Source organism: Atractosteus spatula, unplaced genomic scaffold, assembly GCF_055471065.1.
Source record: "Atractosteus spatula isolate fAtrSpa1 unplaced genomic scaffold, fAtrSpa1.hap1 Scaffold_98, whole genome shotgun sequence".
In the NCBI taxonomy this organism is placed as follows: Eukaryota; Metazoa; Chordata; class Actinopteri; order Semionotiformes; family Lepisosteidae; genus Atractosteus; species Atractosteus spatula.
This window is the reverse complement of record NW_028296932.1, coordinates 133,999-154,077: the sequence shown is the minus strand read 5'-3', so window position 1 is coordinate 154,077 and position 20,079 is coordinate 133,999. Positions and strand designations below refer to the sequence as shown.

Sequence of the window (20,079 nt, the reverse complement as noted above, 5' to 3'; positions counted from 1 at the left end):
CAGCAACAACAGCTCAGGTCTCTGCACAGGAGCTAAGCTGCCCCCATCTCCTCTGCTCTGCGGCTCCTGCGGAGTGGAGTCCTGCCTGGAGCCGTGTTTGCAGGCGGCGGCTCCCCGCGCTCTGTCTGTGCGTCCAAGAGCTCCTGGGAGGAAGAGAGAGCCCTCCCACTCGGGGGCTTTTCCACGGTCTGTGTGAGGAGGGGCGGGTGTGTCCAGTAGCTTATCGAGCGGAAGCCTGGGGCGGCGGAGAGCTGTGATCGTGCAGACCTTGAGGTGTCACCTCTTTGTCTGCTTTCCCGCCCCCCCTCCTCCCAAGCTCTGCTCCAGAGTAGCCCGGCAACCCCTCACACCTGCACGTGTCACAACCTAAGGTGTGGTCATGAGACACCCATGGGGTGCTGCTCTGTTCTTGCTAATTGTTTCCTGCCCCTCGCAGGCAGGAGTCCATGCGAGGAAGATGCGCTGGACAGAGCTCAGAGGGCACAGCTGGGTGGCTTTCCTTCTGAGTGACGTTCCTGCAACACTCTCCCGCTCCTCTTGGTGCGCTCATGCCGCAACACAGGAAGGCTGGAGCAGGTGGCTGTGGGCTCTGCGCACTGCCGAAATAGGTCAGTTGGGAGAGCGTTAGACTGAAGATCTAAAAGTCCCTGGTTTGATCCCGGGTTTCGGCATTTTGTTTCATCGCGCCCTTTGTTCCTCTCTCCAGCGCCCCCTGCCTAAAGTGACGCTTCCCTTTCTCAGCCCGAAACGCAAGCGAGACACCAGCAGCGGTCCTTGCAGGTTTCCGTAGTGTAGCGGCTATCTCGTTCGCCTCACACGCGAAAGGTCCCCGGTTCGAGACCGGGTGGAAACAGCCTCTTTTTGCACGCTCCTGTACTTCACAGAGGTCTTGAGCGACCGGTCATTTGTTCCCAATGTATTTCCGGTGCCTTCATGCACTCTTGTACCAAACGCACGTTCCTTCTGTACGCGGAGCCGATCATTTGCAATTGGGCTGTGCCGACAGACCAGGACGAGCTCTGTCGGCTCAAAAGCAGCGCAGGACCTGCAACAACAACAGAAAGATTAGCATCCAGCGGGGGCCTCTTAGTGAGCCCAAGATCTCATCAAGAATCGGCTCCAGCAACAGGGCTGGGCGCATTGTTCCATTCTCCGACCACTCTCGGTGTAAACAAGTCCCTCCTGGTCTCTGCTTGAAATGCACTTTCCTGCGTTTGCTTTGGTGTAACTGGCTTCCCCTGCATGGGCGAATGTGAAGAAGATCCTTAGTAAGTCATTGAAGAAAACCGAGAAGAGGTCAGAGTGGCCTCTGTCGTTCATCAACGATCCAGTCAGGCAGTACTCCTCTGTAAAGCGCCGTTCGTTCACATCGATTGGCTTTTTTTTGCCTTCATTCGCGCAAGTAGTCAAAGCAGACGCCCCTATTCTGCCGTGACCCGGATTTGAACCGGGGTTGTTGCGGCCACAACGCAAAGTACTGACCACTATACGATCACGGCGAGTTACCGATACCCACGTGGCAGGGCGGAAAAGGCTGTGCTCTCTTCGTGTGATCTAATTCGGAAAAGTCCTGACGTTGCATTTCAACTGAGCCCCAGTATACATCGACCCTTCGACACTCTGAGTGACAACTCTCTTGCACGTTTTCTCATATTTATGTAGTTTGCTTGCATGATGCCCGGAACAGCAGGGGTGTGTGCTCCCATATGGTCTAGCGGTTAGGATTTCTGGTTTTCACCCGGGCGGCCTGGGATCGACTCCCGGTATGGGAACCTGTCAGTTTTGCCTCCTGCTTTCCAAAAGATCAGCACCGTGTACGAAGGAGCCGCATTAAAACCACTCGAACGTGCAAATCGCGCGAGAAGAGGGGGCGCTTGTTTCCAACCGAAGACTTCTCGCGTGTGAGACGAGCTGATCATCCCTGCAGGAGGTGGGAGGGTTACTCTGGTAGACAGGGCTGACCTTCGGCAATAGGATTTATACTCTCCAAAATGATATTTGCACTTTCTGGAGAGGCGATTTTCTCCACTTCAGTAGCCCGATTTCGTCGATTGCGTGGAGAGGGCTGTAGAATGTGGCGCCGCCTTTCCTGCTCCGTCCATGACAGGCGTGCTGGTCTCTGGAGAGAGAGCACGGTCCATCAGCGCACTCCAATAAAGGCACTGGAAGCAGCTGAATCGCATTGGCGAAGCTCAGCGCTGGGCCGCTGGGCAGGGATTGCCACCGTTTCCGTAGTGTAGTGGTTATCACGTTCGCCTCACACGCGAAAGGTCCCCGGTTCGAAACCGGGCGGAAACAGACCGGCTTCCTTTGTCGGCACGCACAAAAGGGGATTGGGGATTCGCCTAGCGCAGTGATCGAACAGACCCACTCACCTCTTAGTGTGGCGGGATCTGCACAGTGCATGTCGCAGCGCATCCTGCTTTCACTTCAATGCGCGTCCTGATGTACCCCAGTCTCCCGCGTGACAGGTGCGGATAATCACCACTATACTAACGAGGAAGACATCGCTCTCTCCGACCCCCGGCATCGTGTCCCGACCCACCGTGCTGGAAGCCGACGCCTGCTGTGATTCCTTTACGGAGCAGAAATGACAACCGAGGAGCCGAGAGATCATTTCAGCATTTCGCGTCTGAACAGAAAACACAAACGACCAACTCGGAATGATTTGCCTTTGATGCTTTCAAAGCGTTCTTTGTGCATCGAACAGACCCACTCACCTCTTAGTGTGGCGGGATCTGCACAGTGCATGTCGCAGCGCTTCCTGCTTTCACTTCAATGTGCTTCCTGATGTCGAGTCGTGTGCCGTGCGGAGGCTCTGAAAGCGAGAGCAATGAAAAGGTGCACGGCGCTGTGAAAGAAAACAGAGAAGTGAAAGGCAGTCCTTTCTCTAAGGAGGTAAAAGAAAAGCTTTCTACTCCCCGTCAGGGAATCGAACCCTGGTCTCCCGCGTGACAGGCGGGGATACTTGCCACTATACTAACGAGGAAGACACCGCACTCTCCGATCCTCGGCATCGTGTCCCGACCCAGCGTGCTGGAAGGCGACGCGTGCTGTGATTCCTTTACGGAACAGAAATGACAACCGAGGAGCCGAGAGATCATGTCAGCATTTCGCGTCTGAACGGAAAACACAAACGACCAACTCGGAATGACTTGCTTTTGACGCTTTTCAAAGCGTTCTTTGTGCACGACGACTGCGCCGCCTAGCAGATACAGATGGGTTGTACAACTCTGAACTAGCAAATGGAAGAGGGCTAAGCCCCCTCTCTTTTAGCCCAGGTTCGATCTGTCTCCCAGAATCACCAGGGCGCACGCACACACACACACCCGTGCCGTTGAAGTGCTCTGCTTCATTTCTAAGGGCAACTCAACATTCACTCCTACCCCGAGAACAGAAAAGACAGCGTCCGCAGCAACAACAGCTCAGGTCTCTGCACAGGAGCTAAGCTGCCCCCATCTCCTCTGCTCTGCGGCTCCTGCGGAGTGGAGTCCTGCCTGGAGCCGTGTTTGCAGGCGGCGGCTCCCCGCGCTCTGTCTGTGCGTCCAAGAGCTCCTGGGAGGAAGAGAGAGCCCTCCCACTCGGGGGCTTTTCCACGGTCTGTGTGAGGAGGGGCGGGTGTGTCCAGTAGCTTATCGAGCGGAAGCCTGGGGCGGCGGAGAGCTGTGATCGTGCAGACCTTGAGGTGTCACCTCTTTGTCTGCTTTCCCGCCCCCCCTCCTCCCAAGCTCTGCTCCAGAGTAGCCCGGCAACCCCTCACACCTGCACGTGTCACAACCTAAGGTGTGGTCATGAGACACCCATGGGGTGCTGCTCTGTTCTTGCTAATTGTTTCCTGCCCCTCGCAGGCAGGAGTCCATGCGAGGAAGATGCGCTGGACAGAGCTCAGAGGGCACAGCTGGGTGGCTTTCCTTCTGAGTGACGTTCCTGCAACACTCTCCCGCTCCTCTTGGTGCGCTCATGCCGCAACACAGGAAGGCTGGAGCAGGTGGCTGTGGGCTCTGCGCACTGCCGAAATAGGTCAGTTGGGAGAGCGTTAGACTGAAGATCTAAAAGTCCCTGGTTTGATCCCGGGTTTCGGCATTTTGTTTCATCGCGCCCTTTGTTCCTCTCTCCAGCGCCCCCTGCCTAAAGTGACGCTTCCCTTTCTCAGCCCGAAACGCAAGCGAGACACCAGCAGCGGTCCTTGCAGGTTTCCGTAGTGTAGCGGCTATCTCGTTCGCCTCACACGCGAAAGGTCCCCGGTTCGAGACCGGGTGGAAACAGCCTCTTTTTGCACGCTCCTGTACTTCACAGAGGTCTTGAGCGACCGGTCATTTGTTCCCAATGTATTTCCGGTGCCTTCATGCACTCTTGTACCAAACGCACGTTCCTTCTGTACGCGGAGCCGATCATTTGCAATTGGGCTGTGCCGACAGACCAGGACGAGCTCTGTCGGCTCAAAAGCAGCGCAGGACCTGCAACAACAACAGAAAGATTAGCATCCAGCGGGGGCCTCTTAGTGAGCCCAAGATCTCATCAAGAATCGGCTCCAGCAACAGGGCTGGGCGCATTGTTCCATTCTCCGACCACTCTCGGTGTAAACAAGTCCCTCCTGGTCTCTGCTTGAAATGCACTTTCCTGCGTTTGCTTTGGTGTAACTGGCTTCCCCTGCATGGGCGAATGTGAAGAAGATCCTTAGTAAGTCATTGAAGAAAACCGAGAAGAGGTCAGAGTGGCCTCTGTCGTTCATCAACGATCCAGTCAGGCAGTACTCCTCTGTAAAGCGCCGTTCGTTCACATCGATTGGCTTTTTTTTGCCTTCATTCGCGCAAGTAGTCAAAGCAGACGCCCCTATTCTGCCGTGACCCGGATTCGAACCGGGGTTGTTGCGGCCACAACGCAAAGTACTGACCACTATACGATCACGGCGAGTTACCGATACCCACGTGGCAGGGCGGAAAAGGCTGTGCTCTCTTCGTGTGATCTAATTCGGAAAAGTCCTGACGTTGCATTTCAACTGAGCCCCAGTATACATCGACCCTTCGACACTCTGAGTGACAACTCTCTTGCGCGTTTTCTCATATTTATGTAGTTTGCTTGCATGATGCCCGGAACAGCAGGGGTGTGTGCTCCCATATGGTCTAGCGGTTAGGATTTCTGGTTTTCACCCGGGCGGCCTGGGATCGACTCCCGGTATGGGAACCTGTCAGTTTTGCCTCCTGCTTTCCAAAAGATCAGCACCGTGTACGAAGGAGCCGCATTAAAACCACTCGAACGTGCAAATCGCGCGAGAAGAGGGGGCGCTTGTTTCCAACCGAAGACTTCTCGCGTGTGAGACGAGCTGATCATCCCTGCAGGAGGTGGGAGGGTTACTCTGGTAGACAGGGCTGACCTTCGGCAATAGGATTTATACTCTCCAAGATGATATTTGCACTTTCTGGAGAGGCGATTTTCTCCACTTCAGTAGCCCGATTTCGTCGATTGCGTGGAGAGGGCTGTAGAATGTGGCGCCGCCTTTCCTGCTCCGTCCATGACAGGCGTGCTGGTCTCTGGAGAGAGAGCACGGTCCATCAGCGCACTCCAATAAAGGCACTGGAAGCAGCTGAATCGCATTGGCGAAGCTCAGCGCTGGGCCGCTGGGCAGGGATTGCCACCGTTTCCGTAGTGTAGTGGTTATCACGTTCGCCTCACACGCGAAAGGTCCCCGGTTCGAAACCGGGCGGAAACAGACCGGCTTCCTTTGTCGGCACGCACAAAAGGGGATTGGGGATTCGCCTAGCGCAGTGATCGAACAGACCCACTCACCTCTTAGTGTGGCGGGATCTGCACAGTGCATGTCGCAGCGCATCCTGCTTTCACTTCAATGCGCGTCCTGATGTACCCCAGTCTCCCGCGTGACAGGTGCGGATAATCACCACTATACTAACGAGGAAGACATCGCTCTCTCCGACCCCCGGCATCGTGTCCCGACCCACCGTGCTGGAAGCCGACGCCTGCTGTGATTCCTTTACGGAGCAGAAATGACAACCGAGGAGCCGAGAGATCATTTCAGCATTTCGCGTCTGAACAGAAAACACAAACGACCAACTCGGAATGATTTGCCTTTGATGCTTTCAAAGCGTTCTTTGTGCATCGAACAGACCCACTCACCTCTTAGTGTGGCGGGATCTGCACAGTGCATGTCGCAGCGCTTCCTGCTTTCACTTCAATGTGCTTCCTGATGTCGAGTCGTGTGCCGTGCGGAGGCTCTGAAAGCGAGAGCAATGAAAAGGTGCACGGCGCTGTGAAAGAAAACAGAGAAGTGAAAGGCAGTCCTTTCTCTAAGGAGGTAAAAGAAAAGCTTTCTACTCCCCGTCAGGGAATCGAACCCTGGTCTCCCGCGTGACAGGCGGGGATACTTGCCACTATACTAACGAGGAAGACACCGCACTCTCCGATCCTCGGCATCGTGTCCCGACCCAGCGTGCTGGAAGGCGACGCGTGCTGTGATTCCTTTACGGAACAGAAATGACAACCGAGGAGCCGAGAGATCATGTCAGCATTTCGCGTCTGAACGGAAAACACAAACGACCAACTCGGAATGACTTGCTTTTGACGCTTTTCAAAGCGTTCTTTGTGCACGACGACTGCGCCGCCTAGCAGATACAGATGGGTTGTACAACTCTGAACTAGCAAATGGAAGAGGGCTAAGCCCCCTCTCTTTTAGCCCAGGTTCGATCTGTCTCCCAGAATCACCAGGGCGCACGCACACACACACACCCGTGCCGTTGAAGTGCTCTGCTTCATTTCTAAGGGCAACTCAACATTCACTCCTACCCCGAGAACAGAAAAGACAGCGTCCGCAGCAACAACAGCTCAGGTCTCTGCACAGGAGCTAAGCTGCCCCCATCTCCTCTGCTCTGCGGCTCCTGCGGAGTGGAGTCCTGCCTGGAGCCGTGTTTGCAGGCGGCGGCTCCCCGCGCTCTGTCTGTGCGTCCAAGAGCTCCTGGGAGGAAGAGAGAGCCCTCCCACTCGGGGGCTTTTCCACGGTCTGTGTGAGGAGGGGCGGGTGTGTCCAGTAGCTTATCGAGCGGAAGCCTGGGGCGGCGGAGAGCTGTGATCGTGCAGACCTTGAGGTGTCACCTCTTTGTCTGCTTTCCCGCCCCCCCTCCTCCCAAGCTCTGCTCCAGAGTAGCCCGGCAACCCCTCACACCTGCACGTGTCACAACCTAAGGTGTGGTCATGAGACACCCATGGGGTGCTGCTCTGTTCTTGCTAATTGTTTCCTGCCCCTCGCAGGCAGGAGTCCATGCGAGGAAGATGCGCTGGACAGAGCTCAGAGGGCACAGCTGGGTGGCTTTCCTTCTGAGTGACGTTCCTGCAACACTCTCCCGCTCCTCTTGGTGCGCTCATGCCGCAACACAGGAAGGCTGGAGCAGGTGGCTGTGGGCTCTGCGCACTGCCGAAATAGGTCAGTTGGGAGAGCGTTAGACTGAAGATCTAAAAGTCCCTGGTTTGATCCCGGGTTTCGGCATTTTGTTTCATCGCGCCCTTTGTTCCTCTCTCCAGCGCCCCCTGCCTAAAGTGACGCTTCCCTTTCTCAGCCCGAAACGCAAGCGAGACACCAGCAGCGGTCCTTGCAGGTTTCCGTAGTGTAGCGGCTATCTCGTTCGCCTCACACGCGAAAGGTCCCCGGTTCGAGACCGGGTGGAAACAGCCTCTTTTTGCACGCTCCTGTACTTCACAGAGGTCTTGAGCGACCGGTCATTTGTTCCCAATGTATTTCCGGTGCCTTCATGCACTCTTGTACCAAACGCACGTTCCTTCTGTACGCGGAGCCGATCATTTGCAATTGGGCTGTGCCGACAGACCAGGACGAGCTCTGTCGGCTCAAAAGCAGCGCAGGACCTGCAACAACAACAGAAAGATTAGCATCCAGCGGGGGCCTCTTAGTGAGCCCAAGATCTCATCAAGAATCGGCTCCAGCAACAGGGCTGGGCGCATTGTTCCATTCTCCGACCACTCTCGGTGTAAACAAGTCCCTCCTGGTCTCTGCTTGAAATGCACTTTCCTGCGTTTGCTTTGGTGTAACTGGCTTCCCCTGCATGGGCGAATGTGAAGAAGATCCTTAGTAAGTCATTGAAGAAAACCGAGAAGAGGTCAGAGTGGCCTCTGTCGTTCATCAACGATCCAGTCAGGCAGTACTCCTCTGTAAAGCGCCGTTCGTTCACATCGATTGGCTTTTTTTTGCCTTCATTCGCGCAAGTAGTCAAAGCAGACGCCCCTATTCTGCCGTGACCCGGATTCGAACCGGGGTTGTTGCGGCCACAACGCAAAGTACTGACCACTATACGATCACGGCGAGTTACCGATACCCACGTGGCAGGGCGGAAAAGGCTGTGCTCTCTTCGTGTGATCTAATTCGGAAAAGTCCTGACGTTGCATTTCAACTGAGCCCCAGTATACATCGACCCTTCGACACTCTGAGTGACAACTCTCTTGCGCGTTTTCTCATATTTATGTAGTTTGCTTGCATGATGCCCGGAACAGCAGGGGTGTGTGCTCCCATATGGTCTAGCGGTTAGGATTTCCGGTTTTCACCCGGGCGGCCTGGGATCGACTCCCGGTATGGGAACCTGTCAGTTTTGCCTCCTGCTTTCCAAAAGATCAGCACCGTGTACGAAGGAGCCGCATTAAAACCACTCGAACGTGCAAATCGCGCGAGAAGAGGGGGCGCTTGTTTCCAACCGAAGACTTCTCGCGTGTGAGACGAGCTGATCATCCCTGCAGGAGGTGGGAGGGTTACTCTGGTAGACAGGGCTGACCTTCGGCAATAGGATTTATACTCTCCAAGATGATATTTGCACTTTCTGGAGAGGCGATTTTCTCCACTTCAGTAGCCCGATTTCGTCGATTGCGTGGAGAGGGCTGTAGAATGTGGCGCCGCCTTTCCTGCTCCGTCCATGACAGGCGTGCTGGTCTCTGGAGAGAGAGCACGGTCCATCAGCGCACTCCAATAAAGGCACTGGAAGCAGCTGAATCGCATTGGCGAAGCTCAGCGCTGGGCCGCTGGGCAGGGATTGCCACCGTTTCCGTAGTGTAGTGGTTATCACGTTCGCCTCACACGCGAAAGGTCCCCGGTTCGAAACCGGGCGGAAACAGACCGGCTTCCTTTGTCGGCACGCACAAAAGGGGATTGGGGATTCGCCTAGCGCAGTGATCGAACAGACCCACTCACCTCTTAGTGTGGCGGGATCTGCACAGTGCATGTCGCAGCGCATCCTGCTTTCACTTCAATGCGCGTCCTGATGTACCCCAGTCTCCCGCGTGACAGGTGCGGATAATCACCACTATACTAACGAGGAAGACATCGCTCTCTCCGACCCCCGGCATCGTGTCCCGACCCACCGTGCTGGAAGCCGACGCCTGCTGTGATTCCTTTACGGAGCAGAAATGACAACCGAGGAGCCGAGAGATCATTTCAGCATTTCGCGTCTGAACAGAAAACACAAACGACCAACTCGGAATGATTTGCCTTTGATGCTTTCAAAGCGTTCTTTGTGCATCGAACAGACCCACTCACCTCTTAGTGTGGCGGGATCTGCACAGTGCATGTCGCAGCGCTTCCTGCTTTCACTTCAATGTGCTTCCTGATGTCGAGTCGTGTGCCGTGCGGAGGCTCTGAAAGCGAGAGCAATGAAAAGGTGCACGGCGCTGTGAAAGAAAACAGAGAAGTGAAAGGCAGTCCTTTCTCTAAGGAGGTAAAAGAAAAGCTTTCTACTCCCCGTCAGGGAATCGAACCCTGGTCTCCCGCGTGACAGGCGGGGATACTTGCCACTATACTAACGAGGAAGACACCGCACTCTCCGATCCTCGGCATCGTGTCCCGACCCAGCGTGCTGGAAGGCGACGCGTGCTGTGATTCCTTTACGGAACAGAAATGACAACCGAGGAGCCGAGAGATCATGTCAGCATTTCGCGTCTGAACGGAAAACACAAACGACCAACTCGGAATGACTTGCTTTTGACGCTTTTCAAAGCGTTCTTTGTGCACGACGACTGCGCCGCCTAGCAGATACAGATGGGTTGTACAACTCTGAACTAGCAAATGGAAGAGGGCTAAGCCCCCTCTCTTTTAGCCCAGGTTCGATCTGTCTCCCAGAATCACCAGGGCGCACGCACACACACACACCCGTGCCGTTGAAGTGCTCTGCTTCATTTCTAAGGGCAACTCAACATTCACTCCTACCCCGAGAACAGAAAAGACAGCGTCCGCAGCAACAACAGCTCAGGTCTCTGCACAGGAGCTAAGCTGCCCCCATCTCCTCTGCTCTGCGGCTCCTGCGGAGTGGAGTCCTGCCTGGAGCCGTGTTTGCAGGCGGCGGCTCCCCGCGCTCTGTCTGTGTGTCCAAGAGCTCCTGGGAGGAAGAGAGAGCCCTCCCACTCGGGGGCTTTTCCACGGTCTGTGTGAGGAGGGGCGGGTGTGTCCAGTAGCTTATCGAGCGGAAGCCTGGGGCGGCGGAGAGCTGTGATCGTGCAGACCTTGAGGTGTCACCTCTTTGTCTGCTTTCCCGCCCCCCCTCCTCCCAAGCTCTGCTCCAGAGTAGCCCGGCAACCCCTCACACCTGCACGTGTCACAACCTAAGGTGTGGTCATGAGACACCCATGGGGTGCTGCTCTGTTCTTGCTAATTGTTTCCTGCCCCTCGCAGGCAGGAGTCCATGCGAGGAAGATGCGCTGGACAGAGCTCAGAGGGCACAGCTGGGTGGCTTTCCTTCTGAGTGACGTTCCTGCAACACTCTCCCGCTCCTCTTGGTGCGCTCATGCCGCAACACAGGAAGGCTGGAGCAGGTGGCTGTGGGCTCTGCGCACTGCCGAAATAGGTCAGTTGGGAGAGCGTTAGACTGAAGATCTAAAAGTCCCTGGTTTGATCCCGGGTTTCGGCATTTTGTTTCATCGCGCCCTTTGTTCCTCTCTCCAGCGCCCCCTGCCTAAAGTGACGCTTCCCTTTCTCAGCCCGAAACGCAAGCGAGACACCAGCAGCGGTCCTTGCAGGTTTCCGTAGTGTAGCGGCTATCTCGTTCGCCTCACACGCGAAAGGTCCCCGGTTCGAGACCGGGTGGAAACAGCCTCTTTTTGCACGCTCCTGTACTTCACAGAGGTCTTGAGCGACCGGTCATTTGTTCCCAATGTATTTCCGGTGCCTTCATGCACTCTTGTACCAAACGCACGTTCCTTCTGTACGCGGAGCCGATCATTTGCAATTGGGCTGTGCCGACAGACCAGGACGAGCTCTGTCGGCTCAAAAGCAGCGCAGGACCTGCAACAACAACAGAAAGATTAGCATCCAGCGGGGGCCTCTTAGTGAGCCCAAGATCTCATCAAGAATCGGCTCCAGCAACAGGGCTGGGCGCATTGTTCCATTCTCCGACCACTCTCGGTGTAAACAAGTCCCTCCTGGTCTCTGCTTGAAATGCACTTTCCTGCGTTTGCTTTGGTGTAACTGGCTTCCCCTGCATGGGCGAATGTGAAGAAGATCCTTAGTAAGTCATTGAAGAAAACCGAGAAGAGGTCAGAGTGGCCTCTGTCGTTCATCAACGATCCAGTCAGGCAGTACTCCTCTGTAAAGCGCCGTTCGTTCACATCGATTGGCTTTTTTTTGCCTTCATTCGCGCAAGTAGTCAAAGCAGACGCCCCTATTCTGCCGTGACCCGGATTCGAACCGGGGTTGTTGCGGCCACAACGCAAAGTACTGACCACTATACGATCACGGCGAGTTACCGATACCCACGTGGCAGGGCGGAAAAGGCTGTGCTCTCTTCGTGTGATCTAATTCGGAAAAGTCCTGACGTTGCATTTCAACTGAGCCCCAGTATACATCGACCCTTCGACACTCTGAGTGACAACTCTCTTGCGCGTTTTCTCATATTTATGTAGTTTGCTTGCATGATGCCCGGAACAGCAGGGGTGTGTGCTCCCATATGGTCTAGCGGTTAGGATTTCCGGTTTTCACCCGGGCGGCCTGGGATCGACTCCCGGTATGGGAACCTGTCAGTTTTGCCTCCTGCTTTCCAAAAGATCAGCACCGTGTACGAAGGAGCCGCATTAAAACCACTCGAACGTGCAAATCGCGCGAGAAGAGGGGGCGCTTGTTTCCAACCGAAGACTTCTCGCGTGTGAGACGAGCTGATCATCCCTGCAGGAGGTGGGAGGGTTACTCTGGTAGACAGGGCTGACCTTCGGCAATAGGATTTATACTCTCCAAGATGATATTTGCACTTTCTGGAGAGGCGATTTTCTCCACTTCAGTAGCCCGATTTCGTCGATTGCGTGGAGAGGGCTGTAGAATGTGGCGCCGCCTTTCCTGCTCCGTCCATGACAGGCGTGCTGGTCTCTGGAGAGAGAGCACGGTCCATCAGCGCACTCCAATAAAGGCACTGGAAGCAGCTGAATCGCATTGGCGAAGCTCAGCGCTGGGCCGCTGGGCAGGGATTGCCACCGTTTCCGTAGTGTAGTGGTTATCACGTTCGCCTCACACGCGAAAGGTCCCCGGTTCGAAACCGGGCGGAAACAGACCGGCTTCCTTTGTCGGCACGCACAAAAGGGGATTGGGGATTCGCCTAGCGCAGTGATCGAACAGACCCACTCACCTTTTAGTGTGGCGGGATCTGCACAGTGCATGTCGCAGCGCATCCTGCTTTCACTTCAATGCGCGTCCTGATGTACCCCAGTCTCCCGCGTGACAGGTGCGGATAATCACCACTATACTAACGAGGAAGACATCGCTCTCTCCGACCCCCGGCATCGTGTCCCGACCCACCGTGCTGGAAGCCGACGCCTGCTGTGATTCCTTTACGGAGCAGAAATGACAACCGAGGAGCCGAGAGATCATTTCAGCATTTCGCGTCTGAACAGAAAACACAAACGACCAACTCGGAATGATTTGCCTTTGATGCTTTCAAAGCGTTCTTTGTGCATCGAACAGACCCACTCACCTCTTAGTGTGGCGGGATCTGCACAGTGCATGTCGCAGCGCTTCCTGCTTTCACTTCAATGTGCTTCCTGATGTCGAGTCGTGTGCCGTGCGGAGGCTCTGAAAGCGAGAGCAATGAAAAGGTGCACGGCGCTGTGAAAGAAAACAGAGAAGTGAAAGGCAGTCCTTTCTCTAAGGAGGTAAAAGAAAAGCTTTCTACTCCCCGTCAGGGAATCGAACCCTGGTCTCCCGCGTGACAGGCGGGGATACTTGCCACTATACTAACGAGGAAGACACCGCACTCTCCGATCCTCGGCATCGTGTCCCGACCCAGCGTGCTGGAAGGCGACGCGTGCTGTGATTCCTTTACGGAACAGAAATGACAACCGAGGAGCCGAGAGATCATGTCAGCATTTCGCGTCTGAACGGAAAACACAAACGACCAACTCGGAATGACTTGCTTTTGACGCTTTTCAAAGCGTTCTTTGTGCACGACGACTGCGCCGCCTAGCAGATACAGATGGGTTGTACAACTCTGAACTAGCAAATGGAAGAGGGCTAAGCCCCCTCTCTTTTAGCCCAGGTTCGATCTGTCTCCCAGAATCACCAGGGCGCACGCACACACACACACCCGTGCCGTTGAAGTGCTCTGCTTCATTTCTAAGGGCAACTCAACATTCACTCCTACCCCGAGAACAGAAAAGACAGCGTCCGCAGCAACAACAGCTCAGGTCTCTGCACAGGAGCTAAGCTGCCCCCATCTCCTCTGCTCTGCGGCTCCTGCGGAGTGGAGTCCTGCCTGGAGCCGTGTTTGCAGGCGGCGGCTCCCCGCGCTCTGTCTGTGCGTCCAAGAGCTCCTGGGAGGAAGAGAGAGCCCTCCCACTCGGGGGCTTTTCCACGGTCTGTGTGAGGAGGGGCGGGTGTGTCCAGTAGCTTATCGAGCGGAAGCCTGGGGCGGCGGAGAGCTGTGATCGTGCAGACCTTGAGGTGTCACCTCTTTGTCTGCTTTCCCGCCCCCCCTCCTCCCAAGCTCTGCTCCAGAGTAGCCCGGCAACCCCTCACACCTGCACGTGTCACAACCTAAGGTGTGGTCATGAGACACCCATGGGGTGCTGCTCTGTTCTTGCTAATTGTTTCCTGCCCCTCGCAGGCAGGAGTCCATGCGAGGAAGATGCGCTGGACAGAGCTCAGAGGGCACAGCTGGGTGGCTTTCCTTCTGAGTGACGTTCCTGCAACACTCTCCCGCTCCTCTTGGTGCGCTCATGCCGCAACACAGGAAGGCTGGAGCAGGTGGCTGTGGGCTCTGCGCACTGCCGAAATAGGTCAGTTGGGAGAGCGTTAGACTGAAGATCTAAAAGTCCCTGGTTTGATCCCGGGTTTCGGCATTTTGTTTCATCGCGCCCTTTGTTCCTCTCTCCAGCGCCCCCTGCCTAAAGTGACGCTTCCCTTTCTCAGCCCGAAACGCAAGCGAGACACCAGCAGCGGTCCTTGCAGGTTTCCGTAGTGTAGCGGCTATCTCGTTCGCCTCACACGCGAAAGGTCCCCGGTTCGAGACCGGGTGGAAACAGCCTCTTTTTGCACGCTCCTGTACTTCACAGAGGTCTTGAGCGACCGGTCATTTGTTCCCAATGTATTTCCGGTGCCTTCATGCACTCTTGTACCAAACGCACGTTCCTTCTGTACGCGGAGCCGATCATTTGCAATTGGGCTGTGCCGACAGACCAGGACGAGCTCTGTCGGCTCAAAAGCAGCGCAGGACCTGCAACAACAACAGAAAGATTAGCATCCAGCGGGGGCCTCTTAGTGAGCCCAAGATCTCATCAAGAATCGGCTCCAGCAACAGGGCTGGGCGCATTGTTCCATTCTCCGACCACTCTCGGTGTAAACAAGTCCCTCCTGGTCTCTGCTTGAAATGCACTTTCCTGCGTTTGCTTTGGTGTAACTGGCTTCCCCTGCATGGGCGAATGTGAAGAAGATCCTTAGTAAGTCATTGAAGAAAACCGAGAAGAGGTCAGAGTGGCCTCTGTCGTTCATCAACGATCCAGTCAGGCAGTACTCCTCTGTAAAGCGCCGTTCGTTCACATCGATTGGCTTTTTTTTGCCTTCATTCGCGCAAGTAGTCAAAGCAGACGCCCCTATTCTGCCGTGACCCGGATTCGAACCGGGGTTGTTGCGGCCACAACGCAAAGTACTGACCACTATACGATCACGGCGAGTTACCGATACCCACGTGGCAGGGCGGAAAAGGCTGTGCTCTCTTCGTGTGATCTAATTCGGAAAAGTCCTGACGTTGCATTTCAACTGAGCCCCAGTATACATCGACCCTTCGACACTCTGAGTGACAACTCTCTTGCGCGTTTTCTCATATTTATGTAGTTTGCTTGCATGATGCCCGGAACAGCAGGGGTGTGTGCTCCCATATGGTCTAGCGGTTAGGATTTCTGGTTTTCACCCGGGCGGCCTGGGATCGACTCCCGGTATGGGAACCTGTCAGTTTTGCCTCCTGCTTTCCAAAAGATCAGCACCGTGTACGAAGGAGCCGCATTAAAACCACTCGAACGTGCAAATCGCGCGAGAAGAGGGGGCGCTTGTTTCCAACCGAAGACTTCTCGCGTGTGAGACGAGCTGATCATCCCTGCAGGAGGTGGGAGGGTTACTCTGGTAGACAGGGCTGACCTTCGGCAATAGGATTTATACTCTCCAAGATGATATTTGCACTTTCTGGAGAGGCGATTTTCTCCACTTCAGTAGCCCGATTTCGTCGATTGCGTGGAGAGGGCTGTAGAATGTGGCGCCGCCTTTCCTGCTCCGTCCATGACAGGCGTGCTGGTCTCTGGAGAGAGAGCACGGTCCATCAGCGCACTCCAATAAAGGCACTGGAAGCAGCTGAATCGCATTGGCGAAGCTCAGCGCTGGGCCGCTGGGCAGGGATTGCCACCGTTTCCGTAGTGTAGTGGTTATCACGTTCGCCTCACACGCGAAAGGTCCCCGGTTCGAAACCGGGCGGAAACAGACCGGCTTCCTTTGTCGGCACGCACAAAAGGGGATTGGGGATTCGCCTAGCGCAGTGATCGAACAGACCCACTCACCTCTTAGTGTGGCGGGATCTGCACAGTGCATGTCGCAGCGCATCCTGCTTTCACTTCAATGCGCGTCCTGATGTACCCCAGTCTCCCGCGTGACAGGTGCGGATAATCACCACTATACTAACGAGGAAGACATCGCTCTCTCCGACCCCCGGCATCGTGTCCCGACCCACCGTGCTGGAAGCCGACGCCTGCTGTGATTCCTTTACGGAGCAGAAATGACAACCGAGGAGCCGAGAGATCATTTCAGCATTTCGCGTCTGAACAGAAAACACAAACGACCAACTCGGAATGATTTGCCTTTGATGCTTTCAAAGCGTTCTTTGTGCATCGAACAGACCCACTCACCTCTTAGTGTGGCGGGATCTGCACAGTGCATGTCGCAGCGCTTCCTGCTTTCACTTCAATGTGCTTCCTGATGTCGAGTCGTGTGCCGTGCGGAGGCTCTGAAAGCGAGAGCAATGAAAAGGTGCACGGCGCTGTGAAAGAAAACAGAGAAGTGAAAGGCAGTCCTTTCTCTAAGGAGGTAAAAGAAAAGCTTTCTACTCCCCGTCAGGGAATCGAACGCTGGTCTCCCGCGTGACAGGCGGGGATACTTGCCACTATACTAACGAGGAAGACACCGCACTCTCCGATCCTCGGCATCGTGTCCCGACCCAGCGTGCTGGAAGGCGACGCGTGCTGTGATTCCTTTACGGAACAGAAATGACAACCGAGGAGCCGAGAGATCATGTCAGCATTTCGCGTCTGAACGGAAAACACAAACGACCAACTCGGAATGACTTGCTTTTGACGCTTTTCAAAGCGTTCTTTGTGCACGACGACTGCGCCGCCTAGCAGATACAGATGGGTTGTACAACTCTGAACTAGCAAATGGAAGAGGGCTAAGCCCCCTCTCTTTTAGCCCAGGTTCGATCTGTCTCCCAGAATCACCAGGGCGCACGCACACACACACACCCGTGCCGTTGAAGTGCTCTGCTTCATTTCTAAGGGCAACTCAACATTCACTCCTACCCCGAGAACAGAAAAGACAGCGTCCGCAGCAACAACAGCTCAGGTCTCTGCACAGGAGCTAAGCTGCCCCCATCTCCTCTGCTCTGCGGCTCCTGCGGAGTGGAGTCCTGCCTGGAGCCGTGTTTGCAGGCGGCGGCTCCCCGCGCTCTGTCTGTGCGTCCAAGAGCTCCTGGGAGGAAGAGAGAGCCCTCCCACTCGGGGGCTTTTCCACGGTCTGTGTGAGGAGGGGCGGGTGTGTCCAGTAGCTTATCGAGCGGAAGCCTGGGGCGGCGGAGAGCTGTGATCGTGCAGACCTTGAGGTGTCACCTCTTTGTCTGCTTTCCCGCCCCCCCTCCTCCCAAGCTCTGCTCCAGAGTAGCCCGGCAACCCCTCACACCTGCACGTGTCACAACCTAAGGTGTGGTCATGAGACACCCATGGGGTGCTGCTCTGTTCTTGCTAATTGTTTCCTGCCCCTCGCAGGCAGGAGTCCATGCGAGGAAGATGCGCTGGACAGAGCTCAGAGGGCACAGCTGGGTGGCTTTCCTTCTGAGTGACGTTCCTGCAACACTCTCCCGCTCCTCTTGGTGCGCTCATGCCGCAACACAGGAAGGCTGGAGCAGGTGGCTGTGGGCTCTGCGCACTGCCGAAATAGGTCAGTTGGGAGAGCGTTAGACTGAAGATCTAAAAGTCCCTGGTTTGATCCCGGGTTTCGGCATTTTGTTTCATCGCGCCCTTTGTTCCTCTCTCCAGCGCCCCCTGCCTAAAGTGACGCTTCCCTTTCTCAGCCCGAAACGCAAGCGAGACACCAGCAGCGGTCCTTGCAGGTTTCCGTAGTGTAGCGGCTATCTCGTTCGCCTCACACGCGAAAGGTCCCCGGTTCGAGACCGGGTGGAAACAGCCTCTTTTTGCACGCTCCTGTACTTCACAGAGGTCTTGAGCGACCGGTCATTTGTTCCCAATGTATTTCCGGTGCCTTCATGCACTCTTGTACCAAACGCACGTTCCTTCTGTACGCGGAGCCGATCATTTGCAATTGGGCTGTGCCGACAGACCAGGACGAGCTCTGTCGGCTCAAAAGCAGCGCAGGACCTGCAACAACAACAGAAAGATTAGCATCCAGCGGGGGCCTCTTAGTGAGCCCAAGATCTCATCAAGAATCGGCTCCAGCAACAGGGCTGGGCGCATTGTTCCATTCTCCGACCACTCTCGGTGTAAACAAGTCCCTCCTGGTCTCTGCTTGAAATGCACTTTCCTGCGTTTGCTTTGGTGTAACTGGCTTCCCCTGCATGGGCGAATGTGAAGAAGATCCTTAGTAAGTCATTGAAGAAAACCGAGAAGAGGTCAGAGTGGCCTCTGTCGTTCATCAACGATCCAGTCAGGCAGTACTCCTCTGTAAAGCGCCGTTCGTTCACATCGATTGGCTTTTTTTTGCCTTCATTCGCGCAAGTAGTCAAAGCAGACGCCCCTATTCTGCCGTGACCCGGATTCGAACCGGGGTTGTTGCGGCCACAACGCAAAGTACTGACCACTATACGATCACGGCGAGTTACCGATACCCACGTGGCAGGGCGGAAAAGGCTGTGCTCTCTTCGTGTGATCTAATTCGGAAAAGTCCTGACGTTGCATTTCAACTGAGCCCCAGTATACATCGACCCTTCGACACTCTGAGTGACAACTCTCTTGCGCGTTTTCTCATATTTATGTAGTTTGCTTGCATGATGCCCGGAACAGCAGGGGTGTGTGCTCCCATATGGTCTAGCGGTTAGGATTTCTGGTTTTCACCCGGGCGGCCTGGGATCGACTCCCGGTATGGGAACCTGTCAGTTTTGCCTCCTGCTTTCCAAAAGATCAGCACCGTGTACGAAGGAGCCGCATTAAAACCACTCGAACGTGCAAATCGCGCGAGAAGAGGGGGCGCTTGTTTCCAACCGAAGACTTCTCGCGTGTGAGACGAGCTGATCATCCCTGCAGGAGGTGGGAGGGTTACTCTGGTAGACAGGGCTGACCTTCGGCAATAGGATTTATACTCTCCAAGATGATATTTGCACTTTCTGGAGAGGCGATTTTCTCCACTTCAGTAGCCCGATTTCGTCGATTGCGTGGAGAGGGCTGTAGAATGTGGCGCCGCCTTTCCTGCTCCGTCCATGACAGGCGTGCTGGTCTCTGGAGAGAGAGCACGGTCCATCAGCGCACTCCAATAAAGGCACTGGAAGCAGCTGAATCGCATTGGCGAAGCTCAGCGCTGGGCCGCTGGGCAGGGATTGCCACCGTTTCCGTAGTGTAGTGGTTATCACGTTCGCCTCACACGCGAAAGGTCCCCGGTTCGAAACCGGGCGGAAACAGACCGGCTTCCTTTGTCGGCACGCACAAAAGGGGATTGGGGATTCGCCTAGCGCAGTGATCGAACAGACCCACTCACCTTTTAGTGTGGCGGGATCTGCACAGTGCATGTCGCAGCGCATCCTGCTTTCACTTCAATGCGCGTCCTGATGTACCCCAGTCTCCCGCGTGACAGGTGCGGATAATCACCACTATACTAACGAGGAAGACATCGCTCTCTCCGACCCCCGGCATCGTGTCCCGACCCACCGTGCTGGAAGCCGACGCCTGCTGTGATTCCTTTACGGAGCAGAAATGACAACCGAGGAGCCGAGAGATCATTTCAGCATTTCGCGTCTGAACAGAAAACACAAACGACCAACTCGGAATGATTTGCCTTTGATGCTTTCAAAGCGTTCTTTGTGCATCGAACAGACCCACTCACCTCTTAGTGTGGCGGGATCTGCACAGTGCATGTCGCAGCGCTTCCTGCTTTCACTTCAATGTGCTTCCTGATGTCGAGTCGTGTGCCGTGCGGAGGCTCTGAAAGCGAGAGCAATGAAAAGGTGCACGGCGCTGTGAAAGAAAACAGAGAAGTGAAAGGCAGTCCTTTCTCTAAGGAGGTAAAAGAAAAGCTTTCTACTCCCCGTCAGGGAATCGAACCCTGGTCTCCCGCGTGACAGGCGGGGATACTTGCCACTATACTAACGAGGAAGACACCGCACTCTCCGATCCTCGGCATCG

The 20,079-nt window shown here is 55.3% G+C and overlaps 11 non-coding genes across 11 annotated transcripts; 6 read left to right on the top strand and 5 right to left on the bottom strand.

Moving 5' to 3' along the window:
* Nucleotides 1-2,225: 2,225 nt before the first annotated feature.
* Nucleotides 2,226-2,298, top strand: trnav-cac (transfer RNA valine (anticodon CAC)). The gene has a single exon. It is a non-coding gene; the product is annotated as a tRNA-Val (tRNA).
* Nucleotides 2,299-4,839: 2,541 nt separating this feature from the next.
* On the bottom strand, nucleotides 4,840-4,911 carry trnah-gug (transfer RNA histidin (anticodon GUG)). The gene has a single exon. It is a non-coding gene; the product is annotated as a tRNA-His (tRNA).
* Nucleotides 4,912-5,637: 726 nt separating this feature from the next.
* On the top strand, nucleotides 5,638-5,710 carry trnav-cac (transfer RNA valine (anticodon CAC)). The gene has a single exon. It is a non-coding gene; the product is annotated as a tRNA-Val (tRNA).
* A 2,541-nt stretch (nucleotides 5,711-8,251) lies between these two features.
* Nucleotides 8,252-8,323, bottom strand: trnah-gug (transfer RNA histidin (anticodon GUG)). The gene has a single exon. It is a non-coding gene; the product is annotated as a tRNA-His (tRNA).
* Nucleotides 8,324-9,049: 726 nt separating this feature from the next.
* Nucleotides 9,050-9,122, top strand: trnav-cac (transfer RNA valine (anticodon CAC)). The gene has a single exon. It is a non-coding gene; the product is annotated as a tRNA-Val (tRNA).
* A 2,541-nt stretch (nucleotides 9,123-11,663) lies between these two features.
* Nucleotides 11,664-11,735, bottom strand: trnah-gug (transfer RNA histidin (anticodon GUG)). The gene has a single exon. It is a non-coding gene; the product is annotated as a tRNA-His (tRNA).
* A 726-nt stretch (nucleotides 11,736-12,461) lies between these two features.
* Nucleotides 12,462-12,534, top strand: trnav-cac (transfer RNA valine (anticodon CAC)). The gene has a single exon. It is a non-coding gene; the product is annotated as a tRNA-Val (tRNA).
* A 2,541-nt stretch (nucleotides 12,535-15,075) lies between these two features.
* trnah-gug (transfer RNA histidin (anticodon GUG)) lies at nucleotides 15,076-15,147 on the bottom strand. The gene has a single exon. It is a non-coding gene; the product is annotated as a tRNA-His (tRNA).
* A 726-nt stretch (nucleotides 15,148-15,873) lies between these two features.
* trnav-cac (transfer RNA valine (anticodon CAC)) lies at nucleotides 15,874-15,946 on the top strand. Its single transcript has one exon. It is a non-coding gene; the product is annotated as a tRNA-Val (tRNA).
* Nucleotides 15,947-18,487: 2,541 nt separating this feature from the next.
* On the bottom strand, nucleotides 18,488-18,559 carry trnah-gug (transfer RNA histidin (anticodon GUG)). Its single transcript has one exon. It is a non-coding gene; the product is annotated as a tRNA-His (tRNA).
* A 726-nt stretch (nucleotides 18,560-19,285) lies between these two features.
* On the top strand, nucleotides 19,286-19,358 carry trnav-cac (transfer RNA valine (anticodon CAC)). The gene has a single exon. It is a non-coding gene; the product is annotated as a tRNA-Val (tRNA).
* The last annotated feature ends 721 nt before the right edge of the window (nucleotides 19,359-20,079 follow it).